Genomic DNA, 17,219 nt, shown 5'->3' with positions numbered 1-17,219 from the left:
GTTGAAATTCTGGATGCTTGCTGGCAGGAGTTGTTTATTTGAATAGTTGTACCAATAACATTCATTGAAAATATAAGAGATCAAAGTTTCAAAAAGATTCTAATAAAACCAGAATTGAAAACTTGGAAAAATCAGTGCTGGGGAAGTGAGGAATATAGAAGACAGCCAAATAAACTGGAAGTTTCATTGTTGTCCACTTTTATTATTTTAGTACAGGTCTTAGACTATTTGAGCTTTCTCTTAATGTTCCACTTCCTGGAATCCTGTGACTAGCAGAAAAGTAGATCTTAATTAAAAGTACTTCAGGACATCATTGATTGAAAAAAATGAAATCGCAGGAAAAGATGTTTCAATAGCATGCATGTAAAGATGGAGGTGCTAGAAGGCAAATAATGTTTTGCTTTTCAAAATGTGATTTGAAAGGTGTCAATGCTTAATTTTAAATACATTTCAGACTTGTTTTGACTGACAGTTTTTGCGTAAACTTACAGTTTTCTTGGAGAAACTCTTAATGTTTTCTTTAATGTTTTAACTTTCTTGAAGTTTTACATTAACAGCACTATAAATACCTGAATTCTCAAGTGTTTAGATTCTTTCATTGAGTTAGAGAAATTTCTGCCAGTAAAATGAATACAACAACATTCTGGCAATACTCTATGAATGTCTGCAGGTGAAAGCATAAGCAAGTAAGAAGGACTCCCAAGATCACTGAACAAGTCCAAAGCCCAGTGACAGGAAATGAGGAGCATGCTTACCAGCACTGGTGTTGGCTTTTCACAGGAAGGATATTGATGCTCTGTCTTGGAAGTTCTCCTTCATTTTTTTCTGTGCTTGGAAGCCATGCCTGCTTCTAACCTAGGAAAACAGCTCTTCATAAACTCCTTCTTTATCCTATGAAGAGAGGGCTGTTTAAAGAAGGAGCAAAATTAATTGTTCCCTGGGGAGAGCAAAGCTCCCTCTCTCATGTCAAGAGGGACAGTAGCTTCCCCTTGTACAAAGCACACAGATGTGATTATCTGAGGGTTGAAGAGGTTCATGAGGATAAAGGTGCTTATCTACAGTGATATCACCTGGTTACCTGGGCTGGGTTTCTGCCTTTGACACTCTGAGAATGGTGCAAGACTAAGAACTCGTCTTTCTTTCCTGATTACCTTCTGTTGTCCTTTTGATGGCTCCTCAGGGGGGATGGTGAGGCCCTGGCACAGGTTGCTCAGAGAAGCTGTGGCTGCCCCATCCCAGGAAGTGTCCAAGGCCAGGCTGGATGGGGCTTGGAGCAACCCGGTCTAGAGGAAGGTGTTTGTGCTCATGGCAGGGGGTGGGACTGGATGGGCTTTCAGGTCTTTTCCAACCAAAACCATTCTGGGATTCTGCAATCATTCTTTCTGTTTATCTAAAGATTTTTCTGAAGCTGAAGGGAAGGTACTTGTGTAGGTTGGCAGAAAGTATTTTGTTGTAAATCATCCTGTGTCAGCCTACATTAGCCAACTGTGTCTGCATCAAAGGAGCCTTAAGCCCTGCTAGCTCCAAACCCAAACAGCAGAAAGGAGCAGTGACCTCAAAGCTGTCACAGCCTGAAGGATCTGGCCTTTGCCTCAGAGGAATGAGCTCCATTATTTTCTGCAGCAGGTGTTTTCAAATGCCAGGTCCCTTACAATTTCCATTTTACTCATTTCCTCTTGATTTGATCAAATGCAAACTCCAGTATTACTGTTAATTCATTAATTGGCTGTGGCTTTAGTTCAAATCTTAATTTGGTTAGCAGGGTTCAGTTTTAGCCAGTCTTGTGCTTTCTTTTTATGCACCTACCTACTAATTTTCAGTGGAATTCACAAGGAGATGCAAACCTTATTTTCTCTCAGTCACAAGAACTGGCTATGCTGAGAAGGTCGGGGGTAGTCCAAGGGAGGCATCTGAGAGCTTCTGGCTCCCCAGTTCTCTCTGTCATTTGGCACAGTTAATCTGTGACTCAAAAATTCAGCATGTCATGTGGATGACACATGTGGAGGTGGAATATTTGACTCCCAGCTTGAAATACAAACACATCACAGCAGGTTCTGTACATACAGATACATCCTGTGTGAGAATAAGTGACCATAATCCAAGTACTAGGGAGGAAAGAAAGGCCACCTTAGGCAAATCTATTCCTTCATTCAGCAGTTTCCTCATACTTCTGAGGAGCTGGAATGAATAATTTCCTGTGAGCCCTTCTCCCCGTGCTGTTGCTTCCCAACGTGCCAACTGCATCAGTTCTCACTGCAGCACAGGCAAAATAACAGAGTAGTAAATAGCAAGATATGCTGCAGACAGAAAGATCCAAAGTCACAGATCCTATGCATGAAGCAGTTTCTCATTTTAAGCAGTGGGAAATTTTCATTGACATGAATGGGGTCACAACTCTACAAGTCTATACCTGCCTCACCTCCCAAATTTCCATCTGCTCAGAATGCTCCTGTATAATTTTTTTAGGAATTAATGACTGATCCATAGTATTCTAAGGTCTCCTTGGGTGGAATACAGGCCTGTGGAGGCCATAGCAGTGGAAAAATGGGTAGGGAAAGTTGTCCTTCAGCCATGCTATTTCCCACTTGAATCAATGAATTTTTACAGTGAACTTGACAAAAAGCATCTTATTTCTTTAGAGCTTTTATATGCACAGAGCTAAAGGGAACCTCATCCAGGTTGCTTCAGTCTGTCCAGGGAATATGTGTTGATCTTGGTGGTTTTAATTAAAGCAGAGGCGTTTTTTTATTTAACGATTCAAGTGCCTGCCTGTTTCTTCCTGGGTTTCTGTAAAGCTTGCAGTGGTGCCCTGGGTCACAGGTGGGAGAAAGGACAAAAGTGTTCACAGAATAAGCCTCTCTGTTATTTACTTACCTTGTTGGGGTCACTCTAGAGGCTACAACAAGCTGACATGGGAGTCAGTGCCTGTGGAAGTCAGGGATTATGCAGGATGGGAAGGATCAGGCTGAAATTCAGAAGGGAAGGCTCTGGGGAAGAGTCGAGGTATTTTCAAGCAAAAAGGTCTGCTTGATTGCACCTCTGAGGAGAGACTGAATAAAAAGGAGCAGCAGGAAGAACACAGATGTGTTCTCCATATATGCCTTTGAGGGGCCCACAGGGGCTGGGAACGCATCAGGCTGCTGTAAGTGGAGGTGGGGGTGGAGACAGCTTGGTGAGAGTGAGAAGGGGCTGAGGGGAGAATCGTGTTATCGTTTAGTTTCTCACTTGTTACAATGGAAAAGGCTGTCTGTCCTCAGAGCACAGCCACTGCCTCGTGCAGGTTGGCCTGATGGATGGTGGCAAACACAGCTCTGAACAGACAGTGCCCAGTGCCTTTGCTTCCAGTCAGGGCTCCCGGGAGGCAGCAGCCAGGAGCAACTGGGAGGCAAGCTTGCACTCAGCTATTAATCTGGAAAAAGCAGGTGATTCTGAGCTGGTGTGTGCTGCTCGGGCAGCAGATGTGCAAAGGCTACTGCAGAACAAGGACTGATGAAGTTTGCCTGCAGCAGGAGGGGCTGTGTTCACACAGTGCCACAAATGTGGAAGGAACTAAAGGCATTCCATGAAAACTCATCACCTACTGAGCAAGCAGCATCCTTGAAGCAAAGACACAGAGGATTTTGTAGCCAATGTAGTGCCTAAACTTTAATTGCAGAATGATATTTCAGTGTTAAGTATGACTTTGTCTTTGCTGGCACAGTGTCTCATCAATGAGAAAATGAAAGGCAGCAGAAAAGAGAAATGAATACATTTGCTACCAACTGCAAACATTTTTCCTGCTTTTTAATAGCAGTATCTCTCTACAACAAACTATGAACTTTTTTATATTTCATGGGGTTTTTTTAGGATTGATGCTATATATTTTACATCCCACATCAACTTTTCTGTGCTTAATTCTAGTCAGAAACTTTACAGAGGATAAGGTCTTTATCCTGACATTTTATACTGTCACACTCCTCAAGGAAACAGGATGTTAATGTAAGAGCTTAGGAGAGACATAATTAATATTCTTTCAGAATATTTGAGATACTATGTAATAATTTGAGATATAGATCTTTTATGCATCTGTTTACTGGCAAGACAAAGGGGTGTAAATACTTGAAGACTTGCAAAACATGGATTTATTGACGAGACTACAAACGTGAATCTATGAACACTAATAAAGGAAATAGTTTAGCTTTTGTACTGTTGAAAAAATCCATAAAACTCAAAGACCTGACAGACTGGTGGAAAGCAGGTACTATGTTAATTTTTGACAATAATTAAAAAACCAAAATCAAGACAAAAAAAATTAACTCCAAAGCAAAACAAACAACAAGCACAGGAAAAAAATTAGGCTTGATAGTTGCTCTCTTTACTAGTTTAAAAAGGTACAAGAAAGTTGTCATGAATATTTCAAAGGCAAACCCAGCATAAATTAGAGCATGATTTTAAAAGAATAAGTACTGGAATTAACATACATGTTCTTACTAACAGAGTTGCCAAAATGCTTTCAAAGAATGACCGTATGAACTTGTTTTGTGCTGAATCAAAACTGATTTATTAGCTGTAAAAGAAATCCTACTTTTCAAAATTTAAACAACCATAAACCTCTAGTAACAAAGCTTGCTACAACGACATGAGCTTGCTGACTTTTTAAAAATCTTTGAAATACTATGCCTAGATGACACCTAGATGAAATTAAATGCAATGACTGGTGTGGAGCTGTTGTTCATCCATTTGATTTTTCTGTATTTTGGATAAAGGAGGAAAGGCATTAAAAAAAGGCCCAGGTATGTCTGGTCACTTGTTGACTAACACAGAATCGTACAAGTCCCCTTGTGATTAGGCTAACCTGTTTCTTGTGCTATAGAGAAATTATTCTGATTTCATAATGTAGGAGAATTAATTTAAAGAAAAAAAACCCAACTATTTTTTTTTTAAGCCCTAAGTATCGCAAAAAGAACTCCTTGAAGTCGCTGTTTTTGCTCTTGGCTGGCATTATTTTCCTGTGAAAAGTAATCATGACTTAATTTGTAGGATTTAATGCAAAGTGCAGTTAATTGCCATGGAGCTGAAGGTTTTCCTCATGTATCCCTTTAATATTTCAGACTCAGAATTATCAGCCATGCTGTAACTGGCCTTAGAAAAGTACTGTGGTCTGCTGTCAAAATACTGAAATGCAGAATATTCAGTTTGGCCTTATGCAGTGGGCTCTGTGATAAGACGCTGGAGTGTTATCTGAGTTTCATCAGAACTTGAGAGAAATACTTCTAGGTATGGCAGAAAATTATGGAAACCAAAAAGGATTAAAGTGGCACTGTAGAGAAAAGACTTTTACTTGAATTCAGAAATAATGCACTTATATATAACAAACACTCACTTTTAAATTCACTGCTGTGAGACCAAATTACACTGCAAAGCATTTCTAAGAGGGTTTTTGTTGGGGTTTTAGGAGTTCTCCTGCTTTGTTTTTTTTCTGTTAAAGGAATTTTCCCCATACGTGTTGCTAGGGGGACAAATTTCTGGGTACGTAGGAAAAACAAAAGACCGACCCAGTGAGCATGGGGTGCATCTGGCTACTCTTTTGTTTCACCTGGGTGTGCGGACAGTCGGTCCCTGGCGTTTGGACAGAGAGGGAGGCTGTTTTGTCGGCTGCTTTTCCTTCTGCCAGAGAAACCTCGGGATTCCAAGCCCGCCTTCCCTGCCCCGCTGGGAGCCGGGCTGTGGCTGCCCTGCCCCCGCCGTTGCTTCAAGTCTTCGCTACGTTGTAGCCCTGCTCACCCTGCCTGCCAAGACCTCTGGGGGGTTCTCCATTTGGATACATCTCGTCTGCCACCCAGGATTTGGGCTCGTCCCTGCCGTTCCAGCCTGCCGTTCCAGCCTGCTGTTCCTGAGGGTCCGGCCAGACACCGGGATCGGCTGCCCAGGGGTTTGTGAAGCCTTTGTTCCATCCCTTCCCGGGATCCCAGGGCACTGGTGCCGCGTGTTTCCCGAGCTCGCTCCGGAGCGCCCCCTGCAGCCGCGGGGGAACCATCGCACCTGCCCTGCTCACCGGGAGCCGCCAGCGCCCCTGCCGGCTGCGAGCGGAACTGCACCCGAGGGGAAAGGGCCCGACAGCCGAGAAGGCTGGGACTGGGTTTGTGCTTCTGTTTGCTGTTACTGCCATAGTTATTGCTGTTTGTTTGCCTTGTTATACACATATATATATATAATAGTAAAGAACTGTTATTCCTATTTCCCATATCTTTGCCTGAAAGCCCCTTGATTTCAAAATTATAGTAACTCGGAGGGAAGGGGGGTTGCATCTGCCATTCCAAGGGAGGCTCCTGCCTTCCTTAGCAGACACCTGTCTTTCAAACCAAGACAGTTTTTTTTCCACGTATTTTTTTTCTGACCACTTATATTTGAATAGTATGCCAATCTTTCCTTGTTCTGGTATGACAAACACTCCTGGTGAGCTATTAAGAATCTTATTTATCTTTCTTCTTTTTTCCTACTCACTGCCTCCTCCAGCCTGAACTCGGTCATTAACTGAGGGTCAGTTTTCTTCACTGGTGGTCAGTAATTTTTCTTGGTATCCCTTGCCCTTCATCAGTTGGGAGTTGTGTCATCTATGCCCTCTCATAAAGAAATATGGTGTGCTGTTTCAGCACCAACAAACAGAAACCCTCAAGCCATGGCTGACGGACAGACCCCCTTGTTTATCCTGATGAGCAGAGTTATTTCTCCAGATAGGTGTGGCCAGTGGAATAACACTGGTGTTCCCCACAGAGAAAGTCTTCCTTCAGGGCTGGGGCAGGTGAAATACCCTCTAGAGAGCCTTGAGAGAGAGGCAGCAGAGGAAAGGAAATCCTGCACCTGACTAAAGCCTTCCCTTGCCAGGCAGTTTTGGGTTTGCACTGACCCCACATTGTGTCCTGTGTCACTGCAGCCATTTGGTTCAGGAAGCACTTTCCTTCCAAGAATCTTCCTTATTTGGATGTTTTGTGGTACTTGTTAAACTGCAGGATAAGCAAAGAGCACCTTTTTCCTGCAAGTTAGTGCAATGAGCTAATTTTGATGTTAATTTGGAGATGTTTGTAAAAGGCAGCTAATCGATATGGTTTGTACTGAGTAACAGAGCTGACAGTGCAACCAGTGCTGTATGGAATACTTGATTTTCTTGTAATTACATATTTATTTCCTGTGTTCCATAAAACAGACTTTACAGGCTTGCCTTCTTGGCTTAATTCCCTGTGGATGAAGAAAAATCAATACAAACGAAGGCCCAGTTTTGCAAATATCTGTATTTGGGTTCCGTGTAGTTACTCAAATTCCTACTAATTTGGAAGAGCAGATCTTCATGTAGAAAGAGAGAATAGATAATTTAATTTATCTCAGCAAAAGCACACTAGGCATCATTGCCTATGAATACCACAGCCATGATTAAATATTAATTATAGTGCTGGAGGTAACTGCAGGGGGTAAGAGGCTTGAAGTATTGGCTCTTCAGCAAGAGCGATGTTTTCCATATAACATATTTATTATGAAAAGGATTCTTCTAGAACAATTAATCCATGTGCTACCTCCATGGACCATAGAAGCTGCTGTGAGTATTATTAATTTAACTTTGAGGAACTTTCACTTGGATTAACAGCCTTTTGCAAGGTAAAAGAAGTCACTTTTTTCCTGAAAGTACCAAACAGTATGTTTCCTGTTGGCATTTGTAAGGATTTTAATGAGCTCAAACCGTGCAGTGTTCTTCAATTAACTTTGATTATACTTCTGTATAATTTATTTTGAACAATAACTGGAAAATTAGTTTTCATTCAGGAAACAATTGGAGCTCACTGTGTCTTGACCTCCTATACAGTTACATAATTTTAATGAAGACAGGATTGAATTTTAGTAGGGATGAGATGAATGCACTTGGGAACAGAATCTGTCTTTCCTACCCATAGATGGCAGTAAGAATTGATGCCATGATGATTTTTTGCCTTTTCTTTTATACCCCTTTTATACCTTTTTACAACTTCTGTGTTCTTACGTTTTTTAGCCTACATTCTTGGACTTGTTTGTTCAGCTGGGAGACTCAACATCTTAGAAGCCTCGTAGTTAGGGATCAGTGTGCCCCAGACCCCACGGTCCTCTCCAGAACACATTCTGTAAACTAAGATAGAACCATCCAGGGGAAGGTTCTTTGGGGAGGGGGGCTCATTTGAGCCTCTCATTGGGGAATCTTTGATAGATATGCTAATTAGTAAAATCTATAATGTTATACCCGATCTTTTGGGGGGGTGCATTGTGGTGTGCATTAAGGTGCATTCGACCTGGACGTAGTGCACCTAAGGATCCTTAAAATAAGTACCAAGGTAAAATCCCTTTTTCCCTTCTAACCATGTTTGACTCTTGATTTTAAGACCAGGAAAAGGCATCAGAATGATGGTGATGAAACTAGACAATAACAATGGAAAATGAATATTTTCATTATGATAGGATTTTACCTAAGAGTGAGCATGCAGATTTTAACAGAAATGGAAACCTTTGGAGGCATCTGTGCCTCACATATCACATTTTCTTTTATGCCTGATAGACAGGGTTAGTTTCTGTGCTGCTGGGGAAGAGGAAGGACGGCTATAATGGCAAATGCTGTAAGAAGGGATGGTGCTTTCTCAGGGTCCTGATGCTCTCTGCAGCACATCTGGTCCACTGAGGCCATTCAGAGATATTTGTAATAAAAGTCTATAGAATGTACACAGCTTTCAGCAGGTGTTTGCATTCACCGTTTTATTGCAGTTACTGTTACTCCTGTTCTGTTCTTTAGGGAAACTTTCGATTCTTTGAGTTCCACTTGAGCTTCTCTGATCTTGTTAGCACTGTAGAAGCTGATGTCCATCACAGTTAGTTGGCATTTGCACACCCAAAACTTCTCTAAAGTACACTCTTTTTTTTTTTCTCTCATTAAGAAAGACTCTAAGACATAAGACTTCTCATCAGAGGCAGTATAAACCTCTAAAAATATTTGAATGCTTTCTACGTGGAAGGCAAGAGAGTCGTGAAATAGATGTCATAGTGTGTTTGGTACATGCACTTTGGGGAAAAAGCTGTGTTTTGATAAGTGATTTGTGGTTTTGGGAGAAGGGAAGAGACAAGGCAGGTTGAAAAAGATGCCATGTGTGTCACTCCTGAGAGGGATAGTGTTCCTACAGTGTGTAAATTTGCTCTAGATCTTTTAGTGCTATTATAATGGGAAAAATGTGCTTTTATGCAGAGGTTTAAAAAGTTTTAGAAACTTTTTACAATGTCTCAGTTCTGAAGGACTGTTAGATTTGGGACTGTTCTTTGTTAAGAATTTTCTTGGTTTGAAAGACAAGTGTCTGCTAAGGAAGGCAGAAGCCTCCCTTGGAATGGCAGATGCAACCCCCCTTCCCTCCAAGTTACTATAATTTTGAAATCAAGGGGCTTTCAGGCAAAGATATGGGAAATAGGAATAACAGTTCTTTACTATTTTATATATATATGTGTATAACAAGGCAAACAAACAGCAATAACTCTGGCAGTAACAGCAAGCACAAACCCAGTCCCAGCCGTCTTGGCTGTCAGGCTATTTCCCCTCGGGTGCAGTTCCGCTCGCAGCCGGCAGGGGCGCTGGCGGCTCCCGGTGAGCAGGGCAGGTGCGATGTTTCCCCCTCGGCTGCAGGGGGCGCTCCGGAGCGATCTCAGGGAGCATGCGGCACTGGTGGCCTGGGATCCCGGGGAGGGATGGAACAAAAGCTTCACACACCCCCTGGGCAGCCAATCCCGGTGTCCGGCTGGACCCTCAGGAACAGCAGGCTGGAATGGCAGGCTGGAACGGCAGGGACGAGCCCAAATCCTGGGTGGCAGACGAGATGTATCCAAATGGAGAACCCCCCAGAGGTCTTGGCAGGCAGGGTGAGCAGGGCTACAACGTAGCGAAGACTTGAAGCAACGGCGGGGGGCAGGGCAGCCACAGCCCGGCTCCCAGCGGGGCAGGGAAGGCAGGCTTGGGATCCCGGGGTTTCTCTGGCAGAAGGAAAAGCAGCCGAAGAAAGCAGCCTCCCTCTCTGTCCAAACGCCAGGGGCCAACTGTCCACACACCCAGGTGAAACAAAAGAGTAGCCAGATGCACCCCATGCTCACTGGGTCGGTCTTTTGTTTTTCCTACATACCCAGAAATTTGTCCCCCTAGCAACACGTATGGGGAAATTTCCTTTAACAGAAAAAAAAAAAAAAACCCAGGGGAGCTCCTAAAACCCCAACAAGTACGTAAAATTTGGTGCTGATATTCTTTCCGAGGAAATATGGGTGCTTTTTCAGCATATGCTATCCAATCACAGATGCACATTTGCAGGAGAATCTTTCTCACTACTGCATTGCGAGACAAATTTCCAGCAACTCCTTTGAAAACCATGCATCAGAACTAGTTTGCTGTGGATGTTGGACTGCTGTTCTTTAACAGCAGTCTGTAAATCCAGCGGCCTCTAAGCCTCTTGGAATGTAGGCTTTCTGGGTGAGAGATCATCTGGGTGTTTTGTGGCAGTGACTGTGGTTGCCTCAGGAACTTGCCTGCAGTGGATCAGGTAAGTTAGAAGAAGGCAGAATGTCCAGCTGGAGAGCAGAGGTGATATCTGAGGCTCATAGCCTTTTTCAACAGCATGCTGCTGTTCAAAGACTGTGTGGTCTTTGTGGACAGTTTGTTTCTGTTTTAAATGTGATGACTTTAAAAGCTAATTAGTTGTCTGGTATGAGCTGGGAATTGTCCCCAACTCTGGGGAGAAGAGTGATTATTATAGCATTTAGTTTAGCAGCTTCCTACCTTATTTTCCCTTACTGTAACATGTGCTCCCTCCCAGTCCCTGCAAGCACAAATGTCATCTTTGGGAGAGGGACTCGGAATCCTTCTTCTTGGGTTTCAGAATGTCTCAATAGAAGGAACTGAGGAAGAGGGCAATGGTCAATGCAAGAAGAGCATTTTTCCCTGCTTGAAAAAAACCCCTATTTTCCAGCATGCATGGGCATTTGGATGATGCCTTAGGAACATACTTTAACTTGAAGTGGCCAGAGCAGCTCAAGTTGGACTAAATAATCACTTGCAGGTCCCTTCCAACTAAACTAGCAGTAGTTTTTCTTTCTTCTCAGTCGCAATATGATTATTTTGCATTCCTGTTGCAAGAAATGTTGTTTATTTACTTAAACTTAATGAATGAACATACACCTCAGTAACAACTCTAAACAAAATCTGGATTTAGTGGTAGAAATATGGTTTACTTTTGTCTATACCTCTTCGACCTGCCTCTAAGGTATGGCAGATAGTCAACTTCTTGAAACGGTTCTTTTAAGCCAGATGGATTGATAGATTCAACTTCCTTTGGCTACAGCAAATGATTCTTGTCTGCTTGGTATTTCCCTTTAATTTAGATTTCTTGTTTTTTGCAAAACAGGTGACAGAATACAGGCCAATAGAAGATACAGTTTCTGAAGCTGTCTCGAACCGTTTCCTCTCTCACCCTGCATACCCAGAATGGTTTGGGATGGAAGGAACCTTAAAGATCATCTCATTCCAACCCCTCTGCCACAGCAGGGACACCTTCAACCAGACTAGGCTGCTCCAAGCCTCATTCAACCTGGCCATGAATACCCCTCACAGAGACCCTGTCAAAGGGATATATGTCCTAAAGAAGCTGGGAGAGGGAGCGTGGCTGGGACAGCTGACCTGAACGGGGTGGAGGGATATTCTGTACCGCAGAACATCCTTCCCAATATAGAAACTGTGGGGAGCAGGCCAGGGGGACAGTGACAGGGTGACAGAGCCAGCCAAGATGCCCTGCAGAGAGGGCTGGTTCCTTTAGAGATGAGAAATTGCCCTGTGGCAAATGAGAAATCCCTATGGCAGCACTCAGGGCATTCCAATATCCCCAGGAGAGCCATCCCACAGTGTTTTATCTCATCCACTCCCTGCCAGGGAGAGATTTCCCTGCTTGGGGTAGGTCCCCCTTTCCTGCCCTCTGGCAGCCAGACCAAGTGGGAAGCTCAGCACGTGCCCAGCACTGCACTCCCTGCTCCTGGTGACTCTGTGGCACCTGTCCTGCTGCTTGGTGCTCTGAGGACTCTGACCAACATGGTTTACCTCACAGGTGCCCAGTGCCCGGAGCGATGTCCCCATAGCCATCCTCTTGGTCACCATCCCCAGCCTAGCCTAGCCCCACATGGGGTGGGCAGAGGCTGCCCTTAGGCATCAACCCCCTCCCACTGTGAATATGACCCCAGGCAGAGAGAGGAGCTGCAAAACAAGTCTTTAGTGACTGAATGGGAATGAGGAGTGTAGGAGAGGGCAAGGGCTGGGGTCTGGATGTAGGTCACTGGCTCCGGGTGTCTTCTGGCCTGGGTGCTGCATCACCGCCGTCGTCTTTTTCTTGCTGGCTGGGCCATGGTCCTGCAGGAAGGTCTCTTGGCTCGTTGGGATGCTGGCTGGTGCAGAGCTCTTGGCCTGGCTGCTGCCAGCTCTCCCATTTTGGGGCACACCCGGATAGTGAGGATGCCTGGCGGCTGCCTCTGCAGTGCCTTCTCCATCTGGCCCATGTGGGGTGAGCGAGGCTGGGGGGCAGTGGGTGGGCTGGCAGAGGGGGCCGGGTTGGGGATGGCAGGGATGGCATCCTGGCTGTTCCTCTGCTGTGCCTCCACCACGGGCTTCTTGGGATGGTCGTCTTCCAGCAGGCATTCACAGAATTCAAGGAACTCATCGAGGTCCTCGGCAGTTAAGCTGGGGACATTGGCAGCCAAGATGGTGTCCTCATTGTCCTCTTGCTGTGCCAACTCTGTTTGCTTGTCAAAGCAGCCATTGTCTGCCAGGTACGCAGAGAGTTCTTCCAGGAGAGCATCAAAGGTGGAGCTGTTGGGGCTGTCGAGGGTAGTGTCCTCGCTCACCATGGTGTCAGGCCAGGCAAACAGATGGCTGTTGGTGCTGTCCCCTGCCTGCTCAGGAATGGCCTCTGGGGTGGCAGCTGATCCCTCCCCAGGCAGATCCATGGTCACCACTTCTGAAAATGAAACCCCAAGAGATTGAAGCTTTCCTCAGCTTGTCTGCCTGTGAGCGGGCTTTGCCACCCCCCAAAACTCACCTTTGGGCTCCATTGTAGTTGTGCCAGCTGGTAGAGCCAGGGCAGGTTGCTGGTGGATGTGGAACACACTAGAGCCTATGGGGTAAAGGGGCTCTTCCTGGACCACAACTCTTGGCTGGTGGGGCAGCAGTGTCCCCATCACCACCTGCTGTACCCAGCCATAGGCAGGGGGACAGAGACCAGCCCCAAGGGGCAGCTGCACTAGCTGGGGAAGATGCACCACAGGGGGAAGTGGCACCACCTGCCCCAGGGTCCCTGGGACCCCCTGCCTGGTGGTGACTGGGACCAGCTGGTGGGGGCCAGTGTGGAACTGGACAGGCTCAGAGGACAGTGGCGGCCTGGGGACAGAGGGCAGCTCCCAGGCAGCTCCCAGGGCAGGGAAGCTCACGCCGGGCACCTTCACCACTGTCACATGGAGAGGGAACCTCTCTGTTGGGGGAAGCAGAGAGGGGGGATGGGGTGAGATACTGGCAGGCAGAGCTGGTTGGGGGTACCTGGAGGGCAGGAGCCCCAGGAGGAGCAGAAGCCTGCTGCTGTACCTGCCATGGTGCTTGGGCAGCCTGGGGGTTGCTTGGGACAAACACCACTTGAGGGTTCTGTCGCCAAGGCGACTGTTGGGGCAAACAGTGTTCGGTGGGTTCCATTGCCCAGCAATACCAGCTCCAGCCAGGATGGGGATGGAATGAGAGCTGCTCCCTCATTAGTGCCCAGAGCCTCCAGCGTGACTGTGACAGGAGGAGATGTGGGTGTGCCCTGGGATGGCGAGGAGCCCCCTGTTCCCTGCCAGGCCTGTCCCCACAGCCAGCACCAAAGCTGCCGCCAGCTCTGCAACAGCCCCCCAGGAATGCCCTGTTGTTCCCAAAGGGAGCCGCTCCCCTCAGGACAGCCCAGGCCCACCCCGGCCCCCTCTGGGCCTGGCACAGGGAGAGCTGCCCCTTCCCCACTCACCTGCTGGGGCTCCTTGGGCTGTTCTGGCAGTTGCTGGGTTCCAGTTCCACATCCAGGGTGGTTGGAGAGCCCCTGCCCTGGCCCAGCCGGGGCCCCATGGCCTGGCCACCCCACACACCAATGGGGCACATTTGGCACCGTCTGCTCCACAGCTGCTCCTCGGGAACGTGGGAACTGCTCCAGGCCCTGGTCCACTGAGGGCAGTCAGGAGCTTCCTAATCAATCCCTCCTTCCCCTCCTGGGGTTCACGTGGGGTCAGGGGCTGACACAGGGCTGGGTTTGTTCTTAAAATGATCCCAAAGAGGATTTTCTGGTGGGAACAATTATTGGTATGGAATTGGTGGAGGGTACTGAGAGGAATGTGATCCAGGTCCAAACACATCTCTACCCAGTTTTCAGAGCTGCTTAACAGAATTCTGCCCAAAGTTAAACACAGGCTTTGCAAGACAACCACAGAACTGGTAACAGCTCTCATTATGTCCTAGGCTTCTGCTCTCTGAAATTAGGTTTAAAGTAGTGTGGAAGGGCATTTCAACATCTTCTTTCTGCAAACATTTGATCAAAATGCAGTGGTATATTATGATAAAGTAAGTTCTGTTTTATTTATGTCTTAACTTCATACCTTTAATGGAATTAATTTTTAAATGGATCTCAAGGTTTAAATCACTCAAAGCCAGATTCTTCACAGCCAGAATATAGTACGTTTTTGGTCTGGTCTGCCATTAAAAAAAAAAATTGAGGATGAGCCATAAAATACCTTGGGAAGTGTAGGTAATTTTGGTTTTTACTATTCTAGATGGTGAATTGGATAAATCCTGCAGTGGTTTGGTGCAGAAACCCAAGTTCAGATTTCTGCTGTACCTCTGAACTCGCAGGATGGTTTGATGTTTTATTTCATGACAGTAAAGGATTTTTGTCTATTTGGTGGGGTGTGTTCTAGTGGGCTTTTAAAATGTATTTTTATTTTAATTCTTTATTACTCTTAAACCTTGCACCTTTTTCAAGTGGCTACAGTAGATTAGTCTAGGTCAGCTGCACATGCCAGCTGGCAGGGCAGAGCCCCTGCAGTGCCTGCAGCACTTGGTGTGAGGATTACTGACCTCGCATGAGCACTGGGATTTGTGTGACGTGTCATACATGAAATCCCTATTTGTGCTTGGTCTTTGCATATTAAGTGCTTTAAGTAATTAATTTTGAGTTAATTATTTTTAAATTGAATGTTACAATTAACCCATCAGCCCAGGTACAAAAATCCAGTTCCATTATCAGTGTTTCCATTTGTTTAAAGTTTATTAATAGAGTTGCACCCTTCCCAGTTAAAATTTTTCCCAGTAAAAAAATCACAAACTTGCCCCTTTTCAAGCTACAAACCACTGGTACACCATAAGAGTTACCTTTCCTGTGTTTACTGTATACTTTTACAAGTGTTTTGAGGTGTGTTGGATGTATTTTAATACTTTTTGTAGGTGTTTCACTTGCATTTTGATTCCAAGGCCAAACCCCCCACCCAGTCTTAATGGCCAGCAGCTATTTTTAGCCACGGCCATTACTCTGCAGGCAAGTTCCATGGCAACCTGAATACCTGAATTTTAATGAAGACATTGTATTCCCTTATCTCTAACTGATACCACCCCCCCCTTGACAACGATGAGCCATTGGTGGACAGAGATGATCCATCAAAGGGAAAGCACCAATTGCCTTGGACCGAAGGGGCGGGCTGTGGGCGGGCTGTGGGCGGGCTGTAGGTGGACTGGGGGCGGAGCAAAAACTATAAAAAGGACGAAGCTGAGAGGCGGGCTCTCTTCTCTCTTCCCCTCTTGCTCTCTCCAGACTAGCTGTGGGAGACATCGGTGCTGGGCATTAAAAGCCTTACCCCTTTTAAGGGGCTTTTAGTAATTTTTTTAAGTCAGCCCAGCACTGCAAGTTCTTTTTCTCTCCCTGAGGTCTAATGCTGTCTGAGCCAGAAGATCTCAAATCCCTGCGCTCCTGGGGCATACCATATACCGAGCCATAGGATCCCAAATTTTTATATTTTTCTGATTTCTGTAATTTTTCAATTTTTCTGTTTTCAATAAATTAATCTTTTTAAGAGTTGTCTCATTTCTCACATGACGGGGGTGGGCCATGGTGGGGAACTGCTTTCAAGTCCTCCCTTGGGGTTCTGTGATGGCTGCTGAGTGTTTCCGAAGCCTGACGGCTCCCAGCATCTGGAGATTCTCGGTGTGCATGGCAGGGCGAGGGCTGCAGCTGCTGCAGCCCAGCAGCATCCGAGAGCAGCAGATCTCACCCCTGGCCGCTGTAGGCTCTGGACAGCACCAGAGCTGAATTCTTTGAAAATTGTGGTGTCCACATTTTCCTAATAACTAATAGCTGTCTGTGCTTAATGGCTAATAAGTGTCAAAACTTAGCTACCAAACACTTGCCAATTATACAAAAAAATGCAGAGAACATTTTGGAGTAGCTTTTGTGCAGCTGTGGGTCAGTGGGTTTCTTAAATTTTATTTTCTTGGATTTTGATTTTTATTTTGTTGCTTTTTTCTTACAGCCAAAGCTCTGTAAAAAGGGTCTGGAGCACAAATCTTACCAGGAATGGCTGAGGGAGCTGGGAAAGGGGCTCAGCCTGGAGCAAAGGATGCTCAGGGGGGACCTTATGGCTCTACACAAGTCCCTGACAGGAGGGGGCAGCCTGGGGGGGTCGGGCTCTGCTGCCACGGAACAGGGACAGGACAAGGGGAAATGGCCTCAGGCTGGGCCAGGGGAGGCTCGGGTTGGATATTAAGGAAATTTTTTTCTTGTGACGAGGGTTGTAAAGCATTTGCATGGGCTGCCCAGGGCACTGATGCAGTCCCCATGCCTGGAAGTGTGCCAAAAAACGTGGCACCTGGGGACGTGGTTTGGTGGTGAACATGGTGGTGCTCACTGATGGTTGGACTCGATGACCTGAAAGGTCTTTTCCAACCTTAAGGATTCTGTGATGATTCTAAAAAGATATTCAGTGTTACCACAGTACCAAAGCAATGTTTGGATGGTTTAGTTATTCTTAGAGACACTTCCTTTGATTTGCAGAGGTGAGAAGTGGCAAGTGCTTAAACATCTCTGAAATCCAAATCTGGCAGTTTGAATATCATCAGAAGTTACTCTGATTTTCCATATCTCATAATAAATTCACTG

This window comes from Coloeus monedula (assembly GCF_965178545.1).
Source record: "Coloeus monedula genome assembly, chromosome: 8".
Classification (NCBI taxonomy): domain Eukaryota; kingdom Metazoa; phylum Chordata; class Aves; order Passeriformes; family Corvidae; genus Coloeus; species Coloeus monedula.
Note: the sequence above shows the minus strand (reverse complement) of the source record.